Below are 27,419 nucleotides of genomic sequence, written 5' to 3'. Positions count from 1 at the left end.
AGATACACGTGTATCTGGTGTGGATGTCCTCAACCTAGTCGAGAGCACTCTCAAGCACGCTAATCATGACGTTCTGTTGCGACGGTGAACGTGACGATTTACTGACCCGTGACCAGATTGAGACACGGTCGACATGTAAAGGAAGTAGTGAAAATGAAGATGTTGATGCTGATTGGGTCGATGCAGCAGACATGGCGGGAAGAGCGCCTTGTGCCTATTGATCGACCCACCAGTTCCGAGGCCTGCTCATTACGCTTTCGTTCTTCCGAATTCCGTACTAATTGAGCTGGGGGGGCCACGGAGACGGACGATGATGCTCGGCCGGAGCGGTACGACTCTGCCGGCGTGGAAGGCGTTGTGTGATGAGGGCGTCCAAATATCGGGCTATTAATCACTGAGGAAGTGGGAGACATGGTACGAGGCCAATCTCGTCATCGCAGAATCGACTCTACCCTTCTGTAAGAACTGTTTGGCACGGTTGTAAGCGCTCGGATAAAGTTTTGACTGTCACAACTTGCGGACCGTGAACCTCAATTAACCAAACTTTGTGGTTTTAACAAAGAATGGGACAAGTTTGGTTAAAAGTGTCTTGGAATGTAATTTTTGGGGGACTTGTGACTTGGTAACTGAAGTAAAACGTCTAGTTCCCAGTGAGGAAGAAGAGGAGGCACTTTGAAAGAAACTGAGAGTTTGATAGCGTGCACAGTCTGCTAAAACGGAAACAGATTCAAATACAGGTAGGCTTTTTCTTTCGTCTGTTTTGTTAGCATCGCCAACCGGACGTGATGCTGCAAGTTTGGCATCAGCAATAAATTATTCCTAGGCCCAAACACCAACCTAAATATGTGGCCGCAGGTGCTCGCGGAAACCCACCTTCAAAAGAACAACTGATCAATCGCATTTAGTTTGTGTCAAATAATGACGGAATATACACGTTTTGAGACATGCTGTGCTGAAGCATTTGCTCTCATGCAGTCATATTTACTAACACAAAATGAACACATTCGTTCCACATTATAAGAGATGATGGGAAATTTGACATTGAAAGGGTCATCTAGTTGTTATGCGTTGTACTTTAGCATACAGAAAGCTATCCTTATTTATTTTTTACAATTCACCACAGCAGTAATTATGATGGGGACACCGTGGCCATCAAGAAAATATATTTCGTTGTCGTACTGCGAGAATGTTTTCAGAGACAACGTCTCTGTAATTTACACTTATTCATCTTGACAAGGCCTTCGTATCCGTGGCTTGCAATAAGCGATGGTAATGACATCTCAGGTATTAATGGCTTTACGCCTAACAATAAAACCATGACGACCAAGCATTGATTAAAGTCCATCACTAAACAATTGGCGTAATTACGTTCTTATTAATGGTTTATTGGCTTCTTTATACGAATCCCTACTTTACAGATGACCATGGCTATGAAATGCTGTAATACCTACCTAGCAGATCGATGAACGTATTGGTTGTATTCTACCTGAGACCCGGATCAATAAAGGACGGGGCGTGTTCGATCTGAGCCTTGTGTAAGCGTCATCAACAGCGCTATTATCTTCCACGAAAGACAGCCCTTGCTGTTTCGCCACCATATAAGATACTATTGAACGTCAAGGAAATTGAATTTAGTCTGACAGATTTTCATGGCTTAGACGTTGTACAAATCAAAGAAATGGACGAGTTTACGTGCACTGTCTTGTACGCACGAGGTTGTTTATCGTTAGTTACAGTAACTTGACAGCAACAGGAATCTGGGCTCTGTCGACATTTCACCAGGATAGTGAAAAACTATACAGATTATATTACAAAATGTACCTTGTCAGTACATTGGCAGATGAAGACTACATGAAACGTTAACGTTCACTCACTGATATCGAAATAAAGGTTGCTTGTTAACCGGTGTCACAGAACAGCCACCATGAATAGATAGTTAAAAGTTATTTGTCCCAGACAAGCCCAGAACTAATCATCCCGACAGAGGAACTGTCTTTTGGCTTTAGCTTTATTGCCTTGTTCTGTTCAGCCACATCTAGTTTCCAGAATGATCAATTCAGAATGTTTCGTGGACACATGAGTTGAATGTTTTCCTGGTGTTATTTAAGGAGCCTTTTGAATGTCAATGTAACTGAAGAACAGTATTTGTGTTGACACCTGTTTATGCAGGTGATCATGAAGCCGTATGAACGTATTTAGTCATCAGTATTCTTAGCTGGAAACTTCCTCTTCATCAGCTTGAAATACCATTTTTCACATTGACTCGGTGGTTCGAAATGTCTGATTTAACTAAAGGATCTCTTGCAATCGCTTTGGATGCGTCATTAGCACAGAGCAGAGCTGAAGGATGAAATGGTAGCTATAATAGTATCATTGTAATAGTTGATTTAGCCTGGTAACAAGTACCTTTAGTGAACTGTATTCAGAAATTGTAGGTGAAACCACATCCACGATGGACACCAATATTGCAAGCAAAGTAACCAAAGTGTATCTGTCTGCACGCATGCGGAAGCTTAACTTAACATATTCCAAGAATATGTGAGGTTTTGGTTCACTGGCAAGGAGTGCTAAGATCACCGCATGGTATGGGGGCTACCAACTAGTCCAGGCTAGTATAACTACACACACGCACGCACACGCGTGCGCAAACGCACACACAAACATGATAGCACGCGTAATGACAGTGCAATAAGTTTGAAAGCGACGTTGAACGTCACATCGCCTCTAGTTTTCGTAATGAAACGACCAGTCAGGCATTTGTAATGGACCTTTATGAATCGTAATGGAATGGCATGTCCTCAACTGCAGAAGAAATGTTTCCTCAACGTGTACTGAAAGCATAACGCTATCGGTTTAATTATAGAAGCTGGAGACGTGGCTTTTGGGGTCTCGCAAATAGCCACTTGAGCGATACGCTGTAGACCAGCTTGATATCATGGGTGACACCCAGCTGAGAAGCCTTGTACTTCTCAACAGGGCTGTAATTGAGGTCTACTTGTTTTAACTGGCACTGCGCCTTCACAAACTGGCCACGCCGCATTTCATAGGGAGGAACATGGTTTGTCCTTCAGTTAGGTGCTGTTTCGCATTTGAGGCCTGGATGAACAATACAATGTACTTCTTGTATTGACAAACCATAGACGTGGAAAAATGACACGAGTGATTGAGCAGCGACAAACTGTTAATTTGAAGATCTTTATGGTCGAGGATTTTCAGAGGCTTGTATATAAATGTTCGACGAGTGCATTTTCCAAAGAGTTTTGCCAGCACACTCTATTTTTGCAACATTAATTATCTTTGAAATGCACAAAAGTTAGAAACCTGTCGAAAATATTTAATATCTACAATGGCCCTACACGTTACAGAAAATAATATGTTGATAAGCGCATATGTGGTTTGTCTAATTGTATAATACTGACGCATGACAAAGTATTTCTTCATCTAATGGGCCAATGGACAATATGTTCCTTTAACCAATTCTGGCAGAAGAAAATATTCCGATTTCTTGACTGTTCCAAACACGTTTTAGAATAAGAACTACTACAGGACTGTTTCATAATGTGACATGTTACGCGGGTGTCTACGGGTATCTGCACACGTGTACTTGTGTACGTACGTACTCGATACCAACTAGCTCACTGTACAGCTGCCCTTATTGTGACAATTACGATTCTCTAATGACGTGTGTTCTTGTTTAATGTTGGACGATGCTGCAGTTTGATCGATACGTGTATTGATTAAGGTATTTATAAAAGTTGTTTAATTATCTTTCTTCCGTGGTTATCGATGAAGTTCTCCCGGCATACAACATTCATTTGCGAAGTATATGCCTACAAATGACTGGGTGACACACTGCGTTTGACAGCCCGTTCAATTATTTTAAGATGGTTGTATTACATTTAAAGATATCGATAATGTCTAAAAGATTCATTGTATTATTGAGGATTTCTTAAAGACCTTTCTGGTATTGAAGGTAAATTTTCTGATATCATAAAAGGATCATGAGTTATCAAGAAAATATTTTGCGCCATTTCTAAATTTGTTTTTCAACAAAACAGTCAGAAGTTAACTCCCGGTATGTATTATTCAGTTCAAGATATCCTGACATAGCTGACACGAGTCAGTGTATTTAAATTTGTTTAAGATATCATTAAGTCAGATAAGAGATAGCTTTAATTGCATTCAAGATATCTTCGATCGCTACTGAGCAATTTATACTTTTCATTGATAACTTTGAGGACATCTATATCAATTCTGTAATATCGTTAATGCAAGTAACAGATACGGCAAATGAATTATTCCGGGCCCCAAAATGTCGGGAAATGATATTTATATTTTCAAATATTTTCATCTACATGTCCGTAAATTCTTTCAGTTTTAAATGTCGGTAAACGGTAAGGGGTTAGCTTGCCCGTTTACAACCCACACGCGCGCATGAAGTCATGAACCAGACCAGAAGCGACAAATCATTTCTAAATCGCCCCTTAAAGATATCATTGATAACATAACATTCATAACTTCTGTATTTGAAACATTTCAGGAACTGAATTACTGATATAATCGAAAACATGAATCTGCTGATATCTTTAAATCCTATTCTGATGTAGTTCCGATACAATGACATGCATTGTACCTGTAGATTCTGTAAGTTTCAGTTTCAGTCGTGTGGGATATTTACACCTAGATGACAAATTTAGACTGAATGTTATAGAGTGATCTGGTACAAAATATAAGGAGCTTATACGAGAATTATCTTCCTTTGAGAGGTATGTAAGGGGAGGTCACCCTTCCCTCTCCTGTAACATTATATCTCAAGCAACATGAAGATCAGCATTGCATGTGATGATCTTACTATTTTGTTTGTTAGTTTCACACCTTTCGGATTCCCTTTTTAACCTCCAACTACATGTACCAGAAATAGGGGACTCGTCCGGGATCAGAACTCAATGTGTCGCAGAAGCATTTGTGTAATATTTATATGTGTAAATGTATATTGCGTTGTTGAAAATAGTGTGAAACCACCACCCTAGAGAAGCTTGTGCGTCATCCTTCTGTGGAGCACGTCTCTGCTCAAAACGGCTAAACCTGACGATTTCCCCAAATGCATGTATTACAAACATTACATTAAATGTGCTCTGCTGATGACCAGTGTCAAGAAAAGTTTGATCCCATTCCTGGCTGTGGAAGACATTTTGGACGATGATGCTTTGGCGTTGATTATTCAGATGATCGATTTAAGAAGATATTTGGCTTGCAGAACTGGAAATTAAAAAAAAATGAGCCAGGAAAGAAAAGAAGAAAATGTGATTGAAAACTGAAACGGAATAAGAAGAGAGAGAATTTCGGAATCAAATAAAACAACTCAATTACAAAGTCATTTCACTCATAGCACCTAAAGATGATTGAATGATATTTTAAGGCAGATTAAACTTGTTAATTGTGTCTCAGAACGTGGGCCTGAACGTGGAAGTTTTTGTTACATTTTGGAAAGGTGGATGACAATCTGAAGTAGCCCAGGAGTCAAGTTAACATGTTGTTTCAGAGTGTATTTTGAAGAAAAAACCTGGAAGTTATTCTCTCTTGCCTATTGGTAGGAGTTTATCAGGTTATTAAGGCTGCAGTTGTGAAGGCTTATGGATTGGTTCCTGAAGCTGACAGGCTTCAAAAGAGTTGGTCTGCTAAGAGATGGGTAAGGCTATTGTTTAATGCCACATTTAAATAATCGAGTTTGGACCAGGCAATCCAGTGATCATCAGCATGGACATCGACTATGCAGTTGGATACGATGACCCGTGTTTACCAAGTCAGCGAGCCTTAACCATCCGATAGTCGCTTCTTACAGCAAGCAATGTATGGTCCTACTTTTCTTGAGTTTGCAAAGTATTGAAACTCCTTCTGGTAACTAGCGCCCAAAGAGGTCAGTAGTGATGTTGATCGTTTGAAGCAGTGTGTGTTTGAAGAGTTTTAGTAGTGTGTCTCAAGAGACATTAAGGCCTATCTTGATGACTATAAGGTTGCACGATAATTTGCAAACTCTGAAAAAGGGGTCATCTTTAGACAGTCAGGGTTTTCCGTCTGGGGTTCACAGGGTAAGAAACCATGAGGGGATAGTACATTTTCAAAGATTGGCTCTGAGTTTGATGACAAATAGTCAATTTCTACTCCTGCTGGTTCTAAAGATACATATGAGCCTGCTTGTAGGTATTGCTGCAAGGGCATGAGATTTCTGAGTGTAGTAAGCTTGCTTTGACAGAATAGTAGGTCTTCCTCGTTTTGGTTTGGCTTGTGAAGAGTAATAACGAGCTTGATTTTGTAATCCAAAGGTCGCGCTTTCAAGATAGACTTGGTGCTGGCTTCCTTAAGGTAGAGGTTGTATCGGGGAAAACGCAACTTTCCTTAATACACGTGTAGACCTATTCTTTTGGGAATGATTTGGCTGGGGAGGATGTTTCTCCTGAGAATGATTCCAGTTACAATTTGTCTAACCCTTTCATAGATCATTCTTTGCTGTCTAAATTACTGAGCCGGAGTTGAACAAATAGAAACAGTTTGGATGTTGAGGAGTCAGTTCTTGGTAGGGAGCCTTTTGTTAGTTTGCTGAAATAGGGAAAACACTGAAATCAAAGTTCTTGCCAACAGAACCCCCTCTAAAAGGATCTGACACGGTTCCTCTGAACTGTTCATCAGACAGTTCTTCCATTTTTTCTTTCAAAAACATGATTTGAATTTGGCACAAGAAACTCCTTTGTGCAGATCTTTTGGATGTGAGCAAAAGTTGTGACAGAATGTTGTCCCCTTTCTTTTGGTCTGATGCGCAGCATGATGTAGGTAGATTTTGCAAAACCTCTCTTAAATAGTTGGTACAACTGCCCCAGCCTCACCACTTCAAACTTTTGAAAAGCCTCTCAGCAGTGTCAACATTCATTGCGTTGGTATTTTGTCTTAAGGGGAGTTAGGTAATCAGTGAATGCTTACTATTACATGTTCTTCTAATAATGTTTCGTGAGGTTGCATTCTTTTTACTAAAATGACAACTTAGGTAATTTTCAAAGCTTTGGTGAAATCTTTCACTCAATTTCATGTCAGGTGTATTCGAAAAAGCCATGCATCAGTTAAGCATAACTCTGGCAAAGTCTAGTGTGTATCACTCTGAAGACGTTCCAGCAGACTGTTAAGAATATGATGTGGGCTTACTGTTTTGATACTGAGAAGGATACATACAAAGGCATTCATGATGAATCCAATCAAGCGTTAAGCCTTGAAGAAGGAGGGTTCAATACATGCCCGACAACAATATTATTGGATCAGCTCAAAGAGTCCGTAGATCACCTTTTCACTTTTGTGCTGAAGCCTAATGGAAGTTAAACATGCTGTGCCAACATGAAACGTACAAATGATGTACCAACATGAAACGTACAAATGATGTACCAACATGAAACGTACAAATGATGTGCCAACATGAAACGTACAAATGATGTACCAACATGAAACGCGTGCACACTAATCCAATACCAAGAATAGATGATTTCAATGATGGAAAAAGTCAAACCAAGTGTGTTACCGAGTTTGACTTGATCAAAGAGTACTAGCAGATTCCACTGACAGTGTGTGTTACAGTCCTTTGACTCTATGAGGAATTTATTTTGCATACAAAGTTACGCCATTAAGGCCCAATCACCTGTCGGCGTCTCATCAACGACACTGCCGGCAATCAGGTGGGAATTGGTGCCCATATCGTTGATACCAGTAATTCCACAAAATGGGAGGAACACCTGAAGGGAATCCATACCATCTTCAAAAGACTCAGTGCATCCAACCTTACTGTGAATTTAACAGAGTGTGAAGTTGCAGTTGCACATGTACAATTTGCAGGTTGTGTCATATTACATCCATTCTACGTACAGTAATGTGGCTGATGGGTCAGTGGTGTCTTCCTATGGTGTTATGGGTTGTTTTGGTAGCTGGTATGAAGCGATTTCGCAAATGAGAGGTCACAATGTAGCGGTCTTGCCGGTATGACGTTGCACGTGGATGTCCGCTACGAAGGTGCTCAGCGACGATGTATGTCTGCTGATGGCGGTCAAGCTGTCTGTACATTGTGGACTGATGCATGTGTTCCATAATACCTGGCGACGCGTTGGATGTTCCAGCCAGCCTCAATATTCTCTATTGCTCTGTCGTTAAATGTGGCATGCTCACTGTTGCTTGAAAATGCGATAGCAGACGTTAAGCAGTATCCGTTCCTTAAGTAGCACCGTAAGGGCAAGAACATCATGGAAAGAATGCAGTTCTAGCTTCATGACCTGTCTCTGCATTGGCAAAATGGAAACCATTGAATTCACATATTGGTGACGAATGACGTCATGTATGCTGCGTCTGTGGTCAACATTTTTTTCTTTTGCCGTAAAACGGTTTTAACGGAATCAATTGCTTATCAGAAACCTATTCATCACTGTGGATTTACGTAACAATAGATACTGATGAATTTCGCGTTTCTTTTGGCGATGAGTATAGTTACGTAACCCACATTCATGTAAATGTCAGTTGGGTTTGTGCATTTAGGTTAAAACTTTGAGGCAGAATATATAGAAGAAATGACTCACGCACGTTGTTTTCTCCACTACGATCGAGTTTTGACGTATCCAGCCGAAGTTTTTCATCTTCATTTAACCAACCGCAGTCATTTATCATGCAACCTGTTTTTCATCTTATAGTAAATGCATTGAGTTACAATATGGAAGTTATGCTACCAATATACCCCCATAGTAGTAGTAGTAGTAGTAGTAGTAGTAGTAGTAGTAGTAGTAGTAGTAGTAGTTTAGAAGATGGAGAATCATTTCATATCGGCTCCAATACAACATCACAAAAAGAATTGACTACAAATATCTGTTTCACATTTCCATTTGTTTGACGTGATACACAAATATTTATATATATATATATATATATATGTGTGTGTGTGTGTGTGTGTGTGTGTATGTATATATATATGTATAAATGTATATATATATATATATATATATATATATTCTGTCTGCATGTTCACGCAACATTTACTTACTATCTGAAACAAATCGGTGAACAACGTAAAAAGAATGCTAGTTTTTCTAGATATGGTTTCATATTTGTCTTTAAAGAAGTTAGTTATCACGATCCTTGTATGTTGGTGGGGACTAAAATCGATGACGTCATCGGAAAATGTTTGAATGTTTCTGTTTCTCCTTTATTATCTTCATATCTGATGTTTAGGGTCTCATATATCAAATCCGAGTACTCTTGGGCGTAATAACGTGAATTAAGTGAAGACCTTGGTGACATGTTAAAAACATCCATGGCAGCCGATGATCGATAGAGCTTATATTTGAACACCCTTCCGACTCAAGCATATGCTAATCTAAAAGAGAAGTATTGGTGCTACCTGTTGGGAACGCTAAACCAACTCTCCGTAGAAACATACTGAACTTGAGTACAGACATTTTACATATCTATATAAACTGATTTTCTTTGTTTTGCACTCAATTTATCTCATTAAATAGAGTGCCAGTGGACATCACAATAGCTGAAACTTGTATGTCGTTGAACGTCTACTACGTGAGCCAAACCGAGTGGTTGTTGTACGCATTACGTCATATGTGGGTGTAGTTTAGTGCAAGAAGATGCGGATGTCTTTTAATATGTGTCCTCCATGTTTGCCCTTCGCATACCGCTCATGGCCCTGCACGCGACAGTGACACGTGTCGTGTAAAAATGTCTTATACATGTCCCTGACGAGTGTGTATTCATAGTGGTGTAGAGCGCCTAGTACGTGCCCTTAATGAGTGTGTCTTCATAGTGGTGTAGAACGTATTGTACGTGCCTTTAATGAGTGTGTATTCAGGGTGGTGTTGAACGGCTTGTACGTGACTCTAATGAGTGTATATTCATAGTGGTGTTGAACGTCTTTTACGTGTCCCTAGTGAGTGTGTATTCATAGTGGTGTTGAACGTCTAGTACATGTCCCTGATGAGTGTGTATTCATAGTGGTGTTGAACGTCTAGTACATGTCCCTGATGAGTGTGTATTCATAGTGGTGTTGAAGGTCTTGTATGTGTCCCTGATGAGTGTGTATTCATAGTGGTGTTGAACGTCTTGTATGTGTCCCTGATGAGTGTGTATTCATAGTGGTGTTGAACGTCTAGTACATGTCCCTGATGAGTGTGTATTCATAGTGGTGTTGAACGTCTTGTATGTGTCCCTGATGAGTGTGTATTCATAGTGGTGTTGAAGGTCTTGTATGTGTCCCTGATGAGTGTGTATTCATAGTGGTGTTGAACGTCTTGTACGTGTCCCTGATGAGTGTGTATTCATAGTGGTGTTGAACGTCTTGTACGTGTCCCTGATGAGTGTGTATTCATAGTGGTGTTGAAAGTCTTGTATGTGTCCCTGATGAGTGTGTATTCATAGTGGTGTTGAACGTCTTTTACGTGTCCCTAGTGAGTGTGTATTCATAGTGGCGTTGAACGTCTAGTACATGTCCCTGATGAGTGTGTATTCATAGTGGTGTTGAAGGTCTTGTATGTGTCCTTGATGAGTGTGTATTCATAGTGGTGTTGAACGTCTAGTACATGTCCCTGATGAGTGTGTGAGTGGTGTTGAAGGTCTTGTATGTGTCCCTGATGAGTGTGTATTCATAGTGGTGTTGAACGTCTTGTACGTGTCCCTGATGAGTGTGTATTCATAGTGGTGTTGAACGTCTTGTACATGTCCCTGATGAGTGTGTATTCATAGTGGTGTTGAACGTCTTGTACGTGTCCCTGATGAGTGTGTATTCATAGTGGTGTTGAACGTCTTTTACGTGTCCCTAGTGAGTGTGTATTCATAGTGGTGTTGAACGTCTTGTACATGTCCCTGATGAGTGTGTATTCATAGTGGTGTTGAACGTCTTGTATGTGTCCCTGATGAGTGTGTATTCATAGTGGTGTTGAACGTCTTGTACATGTCCCTGATGAGTGTGTATTCATAGTGGTGTTGAACGTCTTGTACATGTCCCTGATGAGTGTGTATTCATAGTGGTGTTGAACGTCTAGTACATGTCCCTGATGAGTGTGTATTCATAGTGGTGTTGAACGTCTAGTACATGTCCCTGATGAGTGTGTGAGTGGTGTTGAAGGTCTTGTATGTGTCCCTGATGAGTGTGTATTCATAGTGGTGTTGAACGTCTTGTACGTGTCCCTGATGAGTGTGTATTCATAGTGGTGTTGAACGTCTTGTACATGTCCCTGATGAGTGTGTATTCATAGTGGTGTTGAACGTCTTGTACGTGTCCCTGATGAGTGTGTATTCATAGTGGTGTTGAACGTCTTTTACGTGTCCCTAGTGAGTGTGTATTCATAGTGGTGTTGAACGTCTAGTACATGTCCCTGATGAGTGTGTATTCATAGTGGTGTTGAACGTCTTGTATGTGTCCCTGATGAGTGTGTATTCATAGTGGTGTTGAACGTCTTGTACATGTCCCTGATGAGTGTGTATTCATAGTGGTGTTGAACGTCTTGTACATGTCCCTGATGAGTGTGTATTCATAGTGGTGTTGAACGTCTAGTACATGTCCCTGATGAGTGTGTATTCATAGTGGTGTTGAACGTCTTGTATGTGTCCCTGATGAGTGTGTATTCATAGTGGTGTTGAACGTCTAGTACATGTCCCTGATGAGTGTGTATTCATAGTGGTGTTGAACGTCTAGTACGTGTCCCTGATAGGGGTTCCTATTCTTCGATGAAATAATAGTGAAAACCTTTTGAGTGATTGATGATAGGGCACAGTAGGTGTATGTTTTTTCAAAGATTCTATTAATAGTACTTTTTGCAATTATGTTGTTCGTTATTACTTCCGTTTAGACTGAATAGATACAAAGTGTTAAAAACCCAGAAAAAATCAAACATTAACGTTAGTTAATTCAGTGTCAAACACTGAACGTTTTCCACAAAAACATTTTATCTCACTTGCTTTGTTCGATAGAAGTTCGATAGTTAATTCCGAGAAAGCAAAACAATAGCAAGATTTCGATTCATTTTTTTAACCAAACACAATGTTTATCGTCAGGGTGCCTTTCTTCACTAAATTCTAACTATATTGTTAAGCGTCGCGAGAGATTGGCGTCCTGACAGACGACATATAATCAATCTAAATGCCTTCCTTCAACTTAACATAGCACATGTTCCATTTTCCAGATTAAATTCACAGATATGGTTCTCAAGGAGGAATGTTCATACTGTGTGTAGTATTCATCAGCGCGCATGGCATGAGTTACCCATACAACAATTTATCCCCATACATCTATTTCTCACAGTGTCATGAACTACCCATGCAAATCTACCTTTAACCAATAGACTGTTATTCACTAACCGTGCAACTCTACATACCACCCATACACTGTGCAAACTACCCACACAACTCTATCTGTTATAGACAGTGTTATGAAGTACCAATGGAAGTTTCCACCTACAGACAGTGTTAAAAACACATACACCTCTACCTACCAACCATATACAGTGTTATTAACTACCCATGCAACTCTGCCTTCTACCCACAGCGTTATGTACTTACCATACAACTCTACCTTCTACCCACAGACAGTGTTGTGTACCTACCATACAACTTTACCTTCTACCCACAGACAGTGTTGTGTACCTACCATACAACTTTACCTTCTACCCACAGACAGTGTTATGTACTTACCATACAACTCTACCTTCTACCCACAGACAGTATTGTGTACTTACCATACAACTCTACCTTCTACCCACAGACAGTGTTGTGTACCTACCATACAACTCTACCTTCTACCCACAGACAGTGTTATGAACTTACCATACAACTCTACCTTCTACCCACAGACAGTGTTGTGTACCTACCATACAACTCTACCTTCTACCCACAGACAGTGTTATGTACTTACCATACAACTCTACCTTCTACCCACAGACAGGGTTGTGCACCTACCATACAACTCTACCTTCTACCCACAGACAGTGTTGTGTACTTACCATACAACTCTATCTTCTACCCACAGACAGTGTTGTGTACCTACCATACAACTTTACCTTCTACCCACAGACAGTGTTGTGTACCTACCATACAACTTTACCTTCTACCCACAGACAGTGTTGTGTACTTACCATACAACTCTACCTTCTTCCCACAGACAGTGTTGTGTACTTACCATACAACTTTACCCTCTACCCACAGTGTTATGTACATATCATTTAACATGTTGTGTACTTACCATACAACTTTACCTTCTACCCACAGACAGTGTTGTGTACTTATCATACAACTTTACCCTCTACCCACAGTGTTATGTACATATCATTTAACATGGATAACCGTACACATGTGTGTAATGTGACGAAGAAATACCCTCTGCTGTTGACATCGCTCGAAATGAATACTTCGCCACTAAATACTCACTGTCAGTAGCTGGAACAGTCATTAAAAGAAATGGGATTTCACTTTCCACGCGAGCACTAACCTGCTCCCGTGCAAGCAGTTTTCATGTGTGTTTTCTTCGTTTATTTCTTGCATAATACGTCACAGATAGCACTGACGTCACGCTGTGAATAGATCACTTAGTGAATGCTTGGTTGGAAAGAATTTTAGATTGCCTCGTTTGTAATTCAAAATTTCTAGCAGCCTGCCGACAATTAATATGGAAAACAACCAGAGTAATTGCTATGTTGTTTTTAAAATACCCAATAGAACAAACTGTATAATTCCTTGACTCGTTGGCGTGGACGTATATTCGTCATCATATCGTCCAGTTGTGTAGGTCTTATGCATTCCAATTAATAATTCAAGCACAGAATACTATCCACATGTAATGCATATACCGTCCACCTAATTTTGTTTAACCATCATATAACCAGGTACCTGTATTACGTGACTAAGCATTTTACATCTGTATCTCTCCAGATACTTGTATTATATAGCAGAACATGTTACATCTGTATCTCTCCAGATACATGTGTTACATAGTTGAGAATGTTACATCTGTATCTCTCCAGATGCATGTGTTACATAGTTGAGAATGTTACATCTGTACCTCTCCAGATGCATGTGTTACATAGTTGAGAATGTTACATCTGTACCTCTCCAGATGCATGTGTTACATAGTTGAGAATGTTACATCTGTACCTCTCCAGATGCATGTGTTACATAGTTGAGAATGTTACATCTGTACCTCTCCAGATGCATGTGTTACATAGTTGAGAATGTTACATCTGTACCTCTCCAGATGCATGTGTTACATAGTTGAGAATGTTACATCTGTACCTCTCCAGATGCATGTGTTACATAGTTGAGAATGTTACATCTGTACCTCTCCAGATGCATGTGTTACATAGTTGAGAATGTTGCATCTGTACCTCTCCAGATGCATGTGTTACATAGTTGAGAATGTTACATCTGTACCTCTCCAGATGCATGTGTTACATAGTTGAGAATGTTACATCTGTACCTCTCCAGATGCATGTGTTACATAGTTGAGAATGTTACATCTGTATCTCTCCAGATGCATGTGTTACATAGTTGAGAATGTTACATCTGTACCTCTCCAGATGCATGTGTTACATAGTTGAGAATGTTACATCTGTACCTCTCCAGATACACGTGTTACATAGTTGAGAATGTTACATCTGTATCTCTCCAGATGCATGTGTTACATAGTTGAGAATGTTACATCTGTACCTCTCCAGATGCATGTGTTACATAGTTGAGAATGTTACATCTGTACCTCTCCAGATGCATGTGTTACATAGTTGAGAATGTTACATCTGTACCTCTCCAGATACATGTGTTACATAGTTGAGAATGTTACATCTGTACCTCTCCAGATACATGTGTTACATAGTTGAGAATGTTACATCTGTACCTCTCCAGATACATGTGTTACATAGTTGAGAATGTTACATCTGTACCTCTCCAGATACATGTGTTACATAGTTGAGAATGTTACATCTGTACCTCTCCAGATACATGTGTTACATAGTTGAGAATGTTACATCTGTACCTCTCCAGATGCACGTGTTACATAGTTGAGAATGTTACATCTGTACCTCTCCAGATGCATGTGTTACATAGTTGAGAATGTTACATCTGTACCTCTCCAGATGCATGTGTTACATAGTTGAGAATGTTACATCTGTACCTCTCCAGATGCACGTGTTGCATAGTTGAGAATGTTACATCTGTACCTCTCCAGATACATGTGTTACATAGTTGAGAATGTTACATCTGTACCTCTCCAGATGCATGTGTTACATAGTTGAGAATGTTACATCTGTATCTCTCCAGATGCATGTGTTACATAGTTGAGAATGTTACATCTGTACCTCTCCAGATACACGTGTTACATAGTTGAGAATGTTACATCTGTACCTCTCCAGATGCATGTGTTACATAGTTGAGAATGTTACATCTGTACCTCTCCAGATACATGTGTTACATAGTTGAGAATGTTACATCTGTACCTCTCCAGATGCATGTGTTACATAGTTGAGAATGTTACATCTGTATCTCTCCAGATGCATGTGTTACATAGTTGAGAATGTTACATCTGTATCTCTCCAGATGCATGTGTTACATAGTTGAGAATGTTACATCTGTACCTCTCCAGATGCATGTGTTACATAGTTGAGAATGTTACATCTGTATTTCTCCAGATGCATGTGTTACATAGTTGAGAATGTTACATCTGTATCTCTCCAGATGCACGTGTTACATAGTTGAGAATGTTACATCTGTACCTCTCCAGATGCACGTGTTACATAGTTGAGAATGTTACATCTGTACCTCTCCAGATGCATGTGTTACATAGTTGAGAATGTTACATCTGTACCTCTCCAGATGCATGTGTTACATAGTTGAGAATGTTACATCTGTACCTCTCCAGATGCATGTGTTACATAGTTGAGAATGTTACATCTGTATCTCTCCAGATACATGTGTTACATAGTTGAGAATGTTACATCTGTATCTCTCCAGATACATGCATTACATGACTGAGAATGTTTGATCTGCTCACATCACAATGTATACATGACCTGACTGAGCATGTTATATCTGTACCTATCCAGCTACATAGATGACTTGACCGGTGAAGTTTGATTTTTACCCATCCAGATGCACGTATGACAAAGCTTAGACTGTTTGGTTTGTGTCTATCCAGATGCATGGGCTGTTTGATCCAGATGCATGTGTGACATCTCTATGCATCCTGATACCGCGACATATCTATGGAACTATTTTATACACTCACAGTGATGTTTACATCAGCAAAGGCCATGTTTGTGTAGGAAAACGACATTTTGTGTGTTGTTAATTTGAGTATTTATGTTATTCGGGGTTTCTAATAGTTGGCAGGGATTCTGTTTTCCCATCGACTGCCGATATGGACCCCAAAGACGGATACTTCAAGCCAATAATAATGCACTTGCGTTGTGACTGCTTCATGCTATGGCCCACATCACGAAAATACAGCACAATTAGAGGCACAATCAATGATCACGTGACTCACGTATGAAATGATGAGATTGCCTCGCGGATCACCATGATATTGTTTATAAATGCAGTCAACTACCACTGTGCTAGGAGAAATCACGTGTATACTGGCTCAATTAACGTAGATTTGTCTAAGCGCTGAAGATCTATATTTAATGAGTAAATGATGTTTACATGAAATATCACATTCATCATACCTAAATTATATCAAAGGATGAATAACTGATGTGTATCAGCGGAAATCTGATTGCTCAATTTAGAAACGTTCAAAATATAACATTCTGAAGACTGTGTAGAAAGCAATGGTGTATAATACTTCAGGAGATAACTAACACCCTGTCTAGTTCTGAAACATATGAATAGTAGACGCAATATAGAAACGGTTCCTTGGTACTATTTATCTGCAGTACGAAACTGATCTCGTTAGCAAATGGGAAATTGATAGTATGCGTTATAGATATAATTCACTCTTTAAATCATCATAAATAATCAAAGAAATTGTTGCCAAAGAAAATAATTGCATTGATACATCAATATCCCTATATCACTGAAAAAAATAATGATAGTACAATGTCACAGTGCACATTAATCTGCACACCTGGTTAAGGTGTCTACTGGCACGTGGCAGTGCAACTGATTCAGAAAGTTTATTCATGCATAATCATATGAATCTTTGCCTGACGAATAATTGATCGCGCATCTCTTTGTACAATTCGTTTTCCCGCCATTTTCGTCACATCACAGTTACCTCGCTTGCCCTCACTGTGACACACAGACACACAGACCAAACACCGGGCATACAGACAACCAGTAAGGACAAAACTAAAGCAAGATTGGTTTAAGGTATTTGTGCTTGCACCTAGAGCCTGCGCAAAGCTGTGAGAGGAAGATCGCACTGAGAAGTGAGGTTTGACTGAAACCTTGTCAGGACTCCTGGGTCGATGTGACAGGCTGGAGCTAGTGCTTCCTTCGGGGAAACATTCATCCTGTCCGCTGTGAGGCTCTCCCTACCAGTTTGGACTCACAACATCAGCAGGATTCCACTAAGTAGGATTCGGCGCTTCGAACTGAGAAATTAATTCTTTATTAGCGCGTTTAGGGGCATGTTAGAAACCGCACTGAGAAGTCAGAATGGGCATGTATCGATGAAGTCTTGTCCGCGGTAGGGAATAACAGCAGTTATCAGTTAATGTGAGTCACTTGGTAACGTACTGAAGTAACAAATGCAGTATGCAATTGAAATATAATTAATTTTTTCGAAAGTGACAACCTCTGGAGCTGGCATGAACCTCTCACTGACAATGCAGCCTCGGAGACATGCATATCATATATGTTGTGTAAAAATTTGCGCCTGGTGTAAATGAATGAAAACCCTGTGGAAATGAAAACCTTGTGGGAATGAAAAACCTGCCCGAACCAGTGTATCGGACTGGCTATAGATCTTAATCACAACTAGCATCGTAATAATTTTAAACCAAACACCATAGTCACGCATTATTAGTTGGTATTTTGCCTAGCAACAGACCAGTTAACAAAGTTTCACAGACAGTCGGGTCGCTAATGAGAAATGATTAAGCAGACGAATAGGGGTAGAGATGATTGATTCATAGGTTTGCTAGAAACATCCCCAAAACATTTTTGATTGATGCACTCCCGTCATCTGGTGGCACGGTTATCTGTAACTTTGAATACGTCCCAACCATTTTTTGCAAAAATACTCGGATATGTTGTCCATATAACCAACTCTTAATAAATAATTTAGAGAAAAATATTGTTTCCGTCTAATGACCAATGTTTTATGGAAGAGTGTCAGGCCGAGGGTTCAACCACTTGGCCGTTAACATATCTTGTTTTTGTACAATATGCCCTATCACAGAAGGCAGCACACTCCGGCTTGTCCAGTATTTGTCACATGTTTTGCATGACACGTTTGTTCCGTTCTTGTGTGCATAGCTCTAAGACAGGAAAGTTGGGTTACATGGAAACGTCGTCTCTTCTGGATTTCAAAGTAACGACTGAAGCTTGATGTCTGTGTCACAAATACGTGTAGATAAAGAGCATGCGAGTATTTCCAAACACGTTTCGATCTAAAACATCACACTTTCAGTCATCAGCCGGTTCTGGTCTGGAACTGAGGACAGTGCCGCAACACTTACGGGACGGCAGACCTATTCCAGAAGGAGGAACGGTAACCGAAATCTGCCTGACCTTTAAAAACATAGATATACAATTTTAGATACATACTAGTTATACACGTGCGGCGATCAGCTGCAGTACAGCCTACTTTGAGATCAGTAACTGTAAAACCAACAACAACCCTCAGTATTTCAAATGCCGTTACAAATACGACACATGTAAAACGAATTGCGTCACCTTTCCCTCTTCGTCAAAGCATTTAGAATACCTTGAAGTGGCTAGCGAAACATGATTAAAACGTCCTCCAGGACCAGAAAAGGAATCCTCCGATAGACTCGGATGTCAAAGAACAATCTATGCCGCTAGGGCAGAATTTTCGATACGCTTGTACTCTCATCTTCGTTTTTCACATCCATTATTGGATTTCTCATGAAACAGCTATCATAAAAGAACGGCTATATTTTCCCTGCTATTGTGCTATTATTAATCTCTAGGTGGGTACTTTGATGGCAGGGCGTCCACGTCTCTCACCAGAATGTTGACTGGTTCGACTGACTTGCACCGTCTTACTGAATATGTCACATTAGCGATTAACTGAAGTAGGCCACTCCCCGAAACTAACCAAGGATAGACGAATCATTTATTGATTCATTCTTTCGTGTAATATTGTAATATAATGTATCTTACACATGTAATCGTAGGTCACATAATATGCAAGCAATAGATACCGTTGTAAATTTATTTGGACTATTGGTGGCAACGGCAACGCACAATGACCAGATTTTAACATGGAGTTATTGGAGTTATCGGCCCTTGTTTGTGTTAAGCAGACCAGTACTGCTGATCGTAATAAACGTTTCGAGAGTCGAGTATTAAGGTTTTCTTTAGCAATATATGGAAGTTATAAATGGAAGTCATGACCTATTCGTGACTTGAAACGCTTAATGCACTTAAGGTTTATATCTGAAAAGAGCAACATGGTACTAGCTTCAAACACCATTACGGATTTAAGAAGTGATACAGATTTTAATGTCCAAATACTGCTGCTGCGATGTATTTATCACCTTGTCCTCTTGCCTTTTGAGACTGTAAGCATAACATGTGCGTTTCAAAATATACTGTTAATTATTCACGAATCTGATGTGATCTAGTTATTGTAACTGAATTCCACGCGCATCCATACATGGGTTTCACTTTCCTTTTATAAAACCCATCGTGAGAATACACATATTCACACAATCAGTCTTCTAGGTGTCCACATAGTAATAACATATTGTGTAGTTTAAAAGATCTCACCCTTATGCATGAAGCACTTGAAACAGCTGTGCAGATAATAGTGTTGATAATGGAATGCTGGCAGGCCAAGAAGACAAACATAACACTTACCTGAAGATCTAGCAAATACCATCGGGTGAAGATTGAATACAACATGTAGAGCAAAATCTAGCACATAGCAATTAGAGACGATCGATCACATGTGATCTAGCACATAATGTAGAGACGATCCAGCACATAGCATGCAGTGACGATCTAACACAAGACATGTAGAGGGAGATCTAGTACATAACAGGAAGAGAAGAAAGAGTCTATCACATAACAGGAAGAGAAGACTCTGGCATATAACAGGTAGAGAGGATCAAGCACATATCATGTAGAGGAACATCTAGCATATAACTTGTAGTGAAGACCTAGGGCATAACAGGAAGAGAAGGATCTAGCCCATAACATGTAGAGTCGAATATAGCACATAAAATGAGAAGTAGAATCTAGCACATGACATGTAGAGGAAGATCTATCACATAGCATGTATGTGACCATATAGTACAGAACAAATAGAGGGAGATCTAAGACATTATATACGGAGAGACATTATATGAAGAGTAAGATCTACCAAGTTACATATAGAGGTATGTCCACGAAATGTGTTGTTTGAAGAAGATCAATCACATAATACACAGTGAATGGCCCAGCACATTGCGTAAAGAGGAAATCTAGAACATTACATATAGAGGAGTGACTTGCACACAATATGTAGGGGGAGATTAGTACACATTATGTAGAGGAAATCTAGCACATTACATATAGAGGAGTGACTTGCACACATTATGTAGGGGGAGATTAGTACACATTATGTAGAGGAAATCTAGCACATTACATATAGAGGAGTAACTTGCACACATTATGTAGGGGGAGATCTAGCATAAATTAAGTAGAGCGAGAGTTAGCATTAATTATGTAGGGGGAGATTAGTACACATTATGTAGAGGATATCTAGGATATTACATACAGAGATCTGGTATATTACATGCTGAGAACCTAGTTAACACGTGAGAATCATGGACATGTTTGTTGATTACTATTCGCAGGGTATCTGTAACATCACAACATAGAGGTGGAAAGAGTTCAGCTGATATTTTTGTCGTTTTGCAGTCGTTCAAATTAATGCCCAAAGGCACTTTAATTGTTATGAAACTGCTAGTTTCGTGTAATGAATGGACAACAGATCTATACCTTTGCAAATGTCTGCAATCGACCATGTTCTGTTGTGCCATGAATCACTCCATCCAGCGAAAGCATTGTGTCGTGTTATCAATGTAAATAGTTGCAATGAAGACGTATTAAACTTTGATCAGAGTGTTACTATCTGCACGCAATTCCTCGGTACATGGAAACAACCGTTACCGACTTTTGCGTGTCGTCAATGCCACCACTGTGCCTCCTGTAAGTCACATCTCTATAATCAGTGATTTTAGCAATATCCAAAACATCACTTCGGCTGTTTGAAAGGATCCTATAAGAATCTGTTTTATTTGGTTGCGACTGCTATATTATTTGATTTAATGCTTGATCTTTGTTCTGAAAACGACATGGGAATGACAGGGCTACGCTTCTCCAGTGATTATGGCACGGTACGGTACGGTACGGTACGGTACGGTACGGTACGGTACGGTACGGTACGGTACGGTGTGGTGTGGTATGGTATGGTATGGTATGGCATGGTATGGTATTTGAGTTTTAGGGGGACTTGAACCAAAATAAATTATTACATATCATATGAATTTTGCTCGCCTGATTATTTGATGCCGGGACTGTGTGCACTGTATGTATCAAAAGTTTCTTTTGCTTCATGGGGTACTCCCTCTGAACCTTTATCCTTTAGATTTTCTTGTGTAAGATATTCCACTTGATGTGCCAGTGTTACATCTTCCACTTGATGTACCGGTGTCACATCTTCCACTTGGTGTACCGGTGTTAGATCTTCCACTTGATGTACCAGTGTTAGATCTTCCACTTGATGTACCAGTGTTAGATCTTCCACAAGATGTACCAGTGTTAGATTTTCTCCTTGATGTATACATGTTAGCTATTCTTCTCGAGTGTAGTCTTATGCGTAAATCGTCCTCTCGCATTCTGGTGTCCATCGTCATGATGTTGCTTGTATATTGATAAAAGCGGGTAAAACTAAACTCAATCACTCTTCCTTTTGGTGCACATGTGTTAGACCTTCCTCTTTTTCTTCTTTTTTATCACTTTATTTCTACATAATGGGTACACGAATATTATGTAATTGTTGCATTTGTGGTACATGTATATATACACAATCTGGACACGGGTGGTAAATAATGAGTAGGATAATACCAGACCAGAAGGCTAGAATAACACATTTGTATTGTAATTTATGTGAAGAGGTTATGGCAAGATAACCGAGAGTTGAAGAACATACTGTAGTGACTGTGTGATGATGCAGTGAGTTTGTCTACTTCACACAGGGTATGTAGGTACGTTTTGAATCCAACACACTGTGGATGGGAATGAGAACATCCGTTGGCACATGTATAGCATTTTTTTGCGATGATAATCAGGTTTAACACACCATTTTTTTTTCTTTATATCCAAAAATTATATGTTTTGCATCACGAATGCCTGTATCTTGTTTTTTTCCAGGCCATTAGGTCACAACGTTTTCACGTGTACACACGCACAGAATATGTGAATAATTGATTCACTGTTAATATCACAAAATGTATAAGAATCAAGTTGTATCAATGTATAGTTAAATAAATGTTCCTTGTTTGTTGTAGGGGTTTATGAGCAATTTTATATTGCATCCATCTAAGCTACGTATTACAAGTTGTGAAAAACGGCCCAAACTTTCCAGACTCTGCTACGATATCCCTATACGAGCGCAATTGTTTTTACTCTGTCCTTCGAAGGAATCCTACATTACAAATGGCCAAATGGGAAAGGGATGTCAATGTAGATATATGAGAACAACTCCGGAGAGTTTGTAATTTCCTATCTTTTATAACTTTGTACCTTTTAGAACAAACTAATCATCAAGTCCTCTGTAAAGAATATGCATAGTATTAGGGATATATGGCTCCTCTGCTTTACACAGAGTAAGGTTTATCGAATGTAGGCATGATTTAATGGAGCTGATGATGCATATAGTGACTTATCTAAAACGTTTGTCTTAATTGTTTACGGTAAAATAAAAGTAAATTCATCATAAGTAAAATAACCATCTTTATTTCAGCATATCATTAATGAATTTAACATTTCCCTTCAGTTATGTTTATGAATAACAGGTTTTTGACCGACGGACATATTGTCGTTTGTCGATATATATTGTTGTGAAGTTTCAGCATCAACATCACCACTTGCTTGTGAAAAAAGCTGTATGTTTTCCCACGATTCGTAAATACAATTCTGATATTTTTTATAATATTGTGCTCTAAATAGTTTGCTCACATCTCTGTGGAGTGAGGACCTTTTGTTGGAATAGAAAACTCTGTAAGTGTTGATATCTGTAACAAATATTCAGGAGCTTTGAGCTTCAAGAATTAAAGGTACCTTAAGCCCCCCATCTTTGTACCACTGAGTGATCGAATTTGGCTCGATCTTGTTGTTTCCTTTCCAACACTTTTCTGTAAGTTTTGAATAGTATACCTGCTTTGATTTGGCAGGATGATAAAAGATGGTGTAAGCAAGGTAATATAACACTGAAGGAGAGTTATTCAGCCAAAGGTTTCTTCATAACCACATTCAATAAATTTCTTTTCAAAAGAGTCGAAAGCTTTTTCAATGTCGATTACTATAAGTAAGCCCGGTGTGTATGTGTTCGGTGCATTCCATTATGTATGCTACCAGTCTAGTGCACTCGTCACTATATCTTCCTTTCATAAATACTTTTTGACCATGACTAAAAAAGTAGTTCGTGGTTGTGTTTATACGATCGGAAATCGGTGTTGATGCTAGTTTCTATGATATCATTAATTAGGGTGTGGATCTATAGTTTTCGTGTATTCTGTCTGCTTCTCCTGTTTTGGTAAACATTTAGTAATGCCTTGTTTTTGACTGATCGATAGTTAACCGTTTAGGTAGATCTTCCTCTTGATGTACTTGCATTAGCTCTTCCTCTTGGTGTATACGTGTTAGCTCTTCCTTTTGGTGTATATATGTTAGCTCTTCCTTTTGGTGTATACGTGTTAGCTCTTAATCTTGATGTATACGTGTTAGCTCTTCCTCTTGGTGTATACGTGTTAGCTCTTCCTCTTGGTGTATACGTGTTAACTCTTAATCGGGATGTATACTTGTTAGATATTAGTCTCAAAGCACATGTGCTAGATCCCACGACTGATGTACGTTTTGTGAGCTGGAATTAAAGAGTGAGTCTCTGAAACTTCAGCGTATTCAATAATGTGGTAAAGCAGTACAAGGCATTTACATATCCTCGTAGTTTGTATATATGCATGTTGATTCCACCACGTAGCTAAACAGTATAGTCAAAGAATATGCCTCCTGATGGCACCATGCAGCGAATGATTAGCATTGTTAAAATAACCCCGTCTTGTTATGTGGATGTGTCTCTTGATGCCAACCTGCCGTGCATATGCACAGCTTCATAGTATCATAATATGCCACGTGATTTCTTATTACAATGTATTTAATCTGTTTCACATGCCTACTGGTGAGTGCGATCTTACCTCATGTGTTTTCATAATTCGTTTTATTATAGCTATAACGCGATCAATTCCTGTCGTTCCTCGCACTACTGTCAAAAGCTGTCAGCTCAATTCATCGAGTTGCTCTTGACGAAATCGTGGAGTATTTGTGGTCTTTTAACATTATTTACAACAGCCTAAATCATTGTTGATCATGACGTTGTTAACAAACCTGCAACCCACCCGTATAAAGCGTAAGTAGTTATGGTTATTATCAGTTCGGGGGAGGGGGGGGGGGGGGGGGGGGGGCTGGAATTGACGACAGTATCACGTGTGCGGGAAGGGCGTTTACAAGATACTTCTCTTGAAGCCACCAACCCGTGCACACAACCTGATAGTATGATGATATGGCTCATGATTTCACATTCAATATGTTTAATCTGTTTCACATGCTCCTTCGTGATTGCGATTTCAGTTCGTACAGTTGTTGATAATTCGTTTCCTCACAGCCACAATGTATTTACAGCATTTGTGTTCTTGTAACATCGTTTACAACCGCCTAAATCATTGTTGATCATTAGGATTTTAACAAACCAAAAAGAGACGGGCGTTTGCAAGATGATGTTCGTGCTTCGTTTTACCCACCATAACTTACAGGAGTCTCATGGTTGACTCATACAGCAATCAGGTTGTGTGTAACAAACATTTTTTTCATACACAACTCAAGTAACTGCTGTTTATCGCGCAGGGGGTTGATTTTCAACTTAAAACATCGACTTTGGTCTGAAACTAATAAATTTTCAAGAACATGTTATATTGGCGAAGAATGGCAAAAACTCTAGGAGGGATCCAGTAAATTACCATAAAATTGCGATGAAAACAGATTCAATATTGTTCTGATATTTTATAGACTGAGGCTTCAGACATATTTCTCACCGGGGGACTGTCCCCATGAAATGACATATTGATTCTGACAAAAATCACCTCTTTAATTTTCTCGGCTCCGGAAACTTGTTCGGAATAACGGTCGTTTTTTATATCAAAATTACACGTCCTCGTATGACCAGTCCCAGACGTAAAGAAATGCTGGCAGGCAATTGGTCGGCTAGCTCGAGGTGCACTATGGGTAACTCCTGTGTTGTCGTCTGCCAAAAGCGCAGCAGACGATAAGGAAAACGACAAGCGGAAAATTCTAAATTAGCGCTCTCGAACATGGGACAACTTCCTGATAAATTGATATTTAAAGTAAGTGGACCAAAGGGACTATGCTGAACGTTTGGAGGCTGTAGCAGACGTTGAATGTAACCCAAGAGACGCATGGATAGAAGACCTCTTTAAAGAATTGCCATTGATCCTTTAATTAGGGCATGCTTCGAAATACTTGGGAAACGAGTCGTGAGTTTCCCTTTGCTGAAATGACTGATGTCATTATCCTAATCATCTTTAGATCCATTCATGGGCCCCGTACCCCTTGCAAATGGATACTTTTAGGGTACATATTTGATTTTATAACCATGTGAACTTTGTTTCTTCGGATTTGTCACCATACATGTTGTCATATTTACGCATTGTGACTCAACACTAGGAGATGCGCGTTTGTGGCACCATTTATTGGATCTTTTTAGTGACGGGCACAATCATCCGAAGGTATATTTGGACCAGAGGGTGTTATTAAATAGATTAATTTACGAATTATGACCGCACTATTCTGTGATCATATTTCCTAATATCTTATAAATGTGATATCTTTGTTGTCTTCAAGATGATACACTTCAGGAGAAAAAAATACACTGTACATGATCATTGTGTATGTAGGTATGGGTCTAATTATTTGTCAAAGAGGCCGGAAACTTCGGCATGAGGATTAAAGTGGTTATTATAATCCATCGCGTTTTACACCTTGTCACACAGGTATCATCGTCCATTATGTATGTCCATTAGGTCTAATTTTACTTCACATGTGAGGTAAGGGTGTCTTATGTTCAGTTAACTTTTACACAGCCCTTTTCATGCGAATATAGAATATATGAGTAGAAAAAAGACGAATGCGTGTTCATTCATACTGTGCAAGTCTCTCTTGTGTTCCGAGGACACGAGGACAAAACTCAACTCAAACGTCACTTCACTCTTGTGTTTATACAGACAGTATACATGAGGACAAAACTTCACTTTTGCGTTCATATAGTTTACACAGAAGGGATACTTCACTCATGTGCTCACACGTTGTTCACGAGAAGGGATACTTCACTCCTTTGTTCACACGGGATACGCCGGAACCACTTTTTGTTCAACCGGACAAACTCGTCCGATACCATATTGGAAAAATGACTGTCGATATGTGTATCCTGATCATTCAGCCTCGTAAAGGTTCGTCATTCCGAACCACAGTTACAGGCACTGAAGCTGACTCCATCACACTCATCAATCATAACTCCCTTCAATGGACAAGACAATTCAAAAGTGAATTTGCCGTAAAAAGACCCTTAGACATTCTTTAATTTTCCTTTGTGCAATTGACTTTTCTTTGTATTGAGCCTTTGTTTTATATTTAGTTCACAACTTTTCAAAGGCACTGTCTGAAGTCGTGATTTTGAAACTAAGACCCTGAAGCTAGGTGAAGCCGCTGTCTGATTGGGAAATGTCGATTTTGAAAGTCCTTTCACTGGTCTGGTGTGACCTCTAACACGATGACCAAGGAACGTTGTCTTGCCGATAACTTAAACCTGCTTTTAATGAGACTTCTAAGTGGCGGAGGGCGGAACAATTCCAACCCGTATCCACCGCCTACCAGTGCAAATGGGGATG

This window comes from Haliotis asinina, chromosome 4, assembly GCF_037392515.1.
Source record: "Haliotis asinina isolate JCU_RB_2024 chromosome 4, JCU_Hal_asi_v2, whole genome shotgun sequence".
NCBI lineage: Eukaryota > Metazoa > Mollusca > Gastropoda > Lepetellida > Haliotidae > Haliotis > Haliotis asinina.
Note: the sequence above shows the minus strand (reverse complement) of the source record.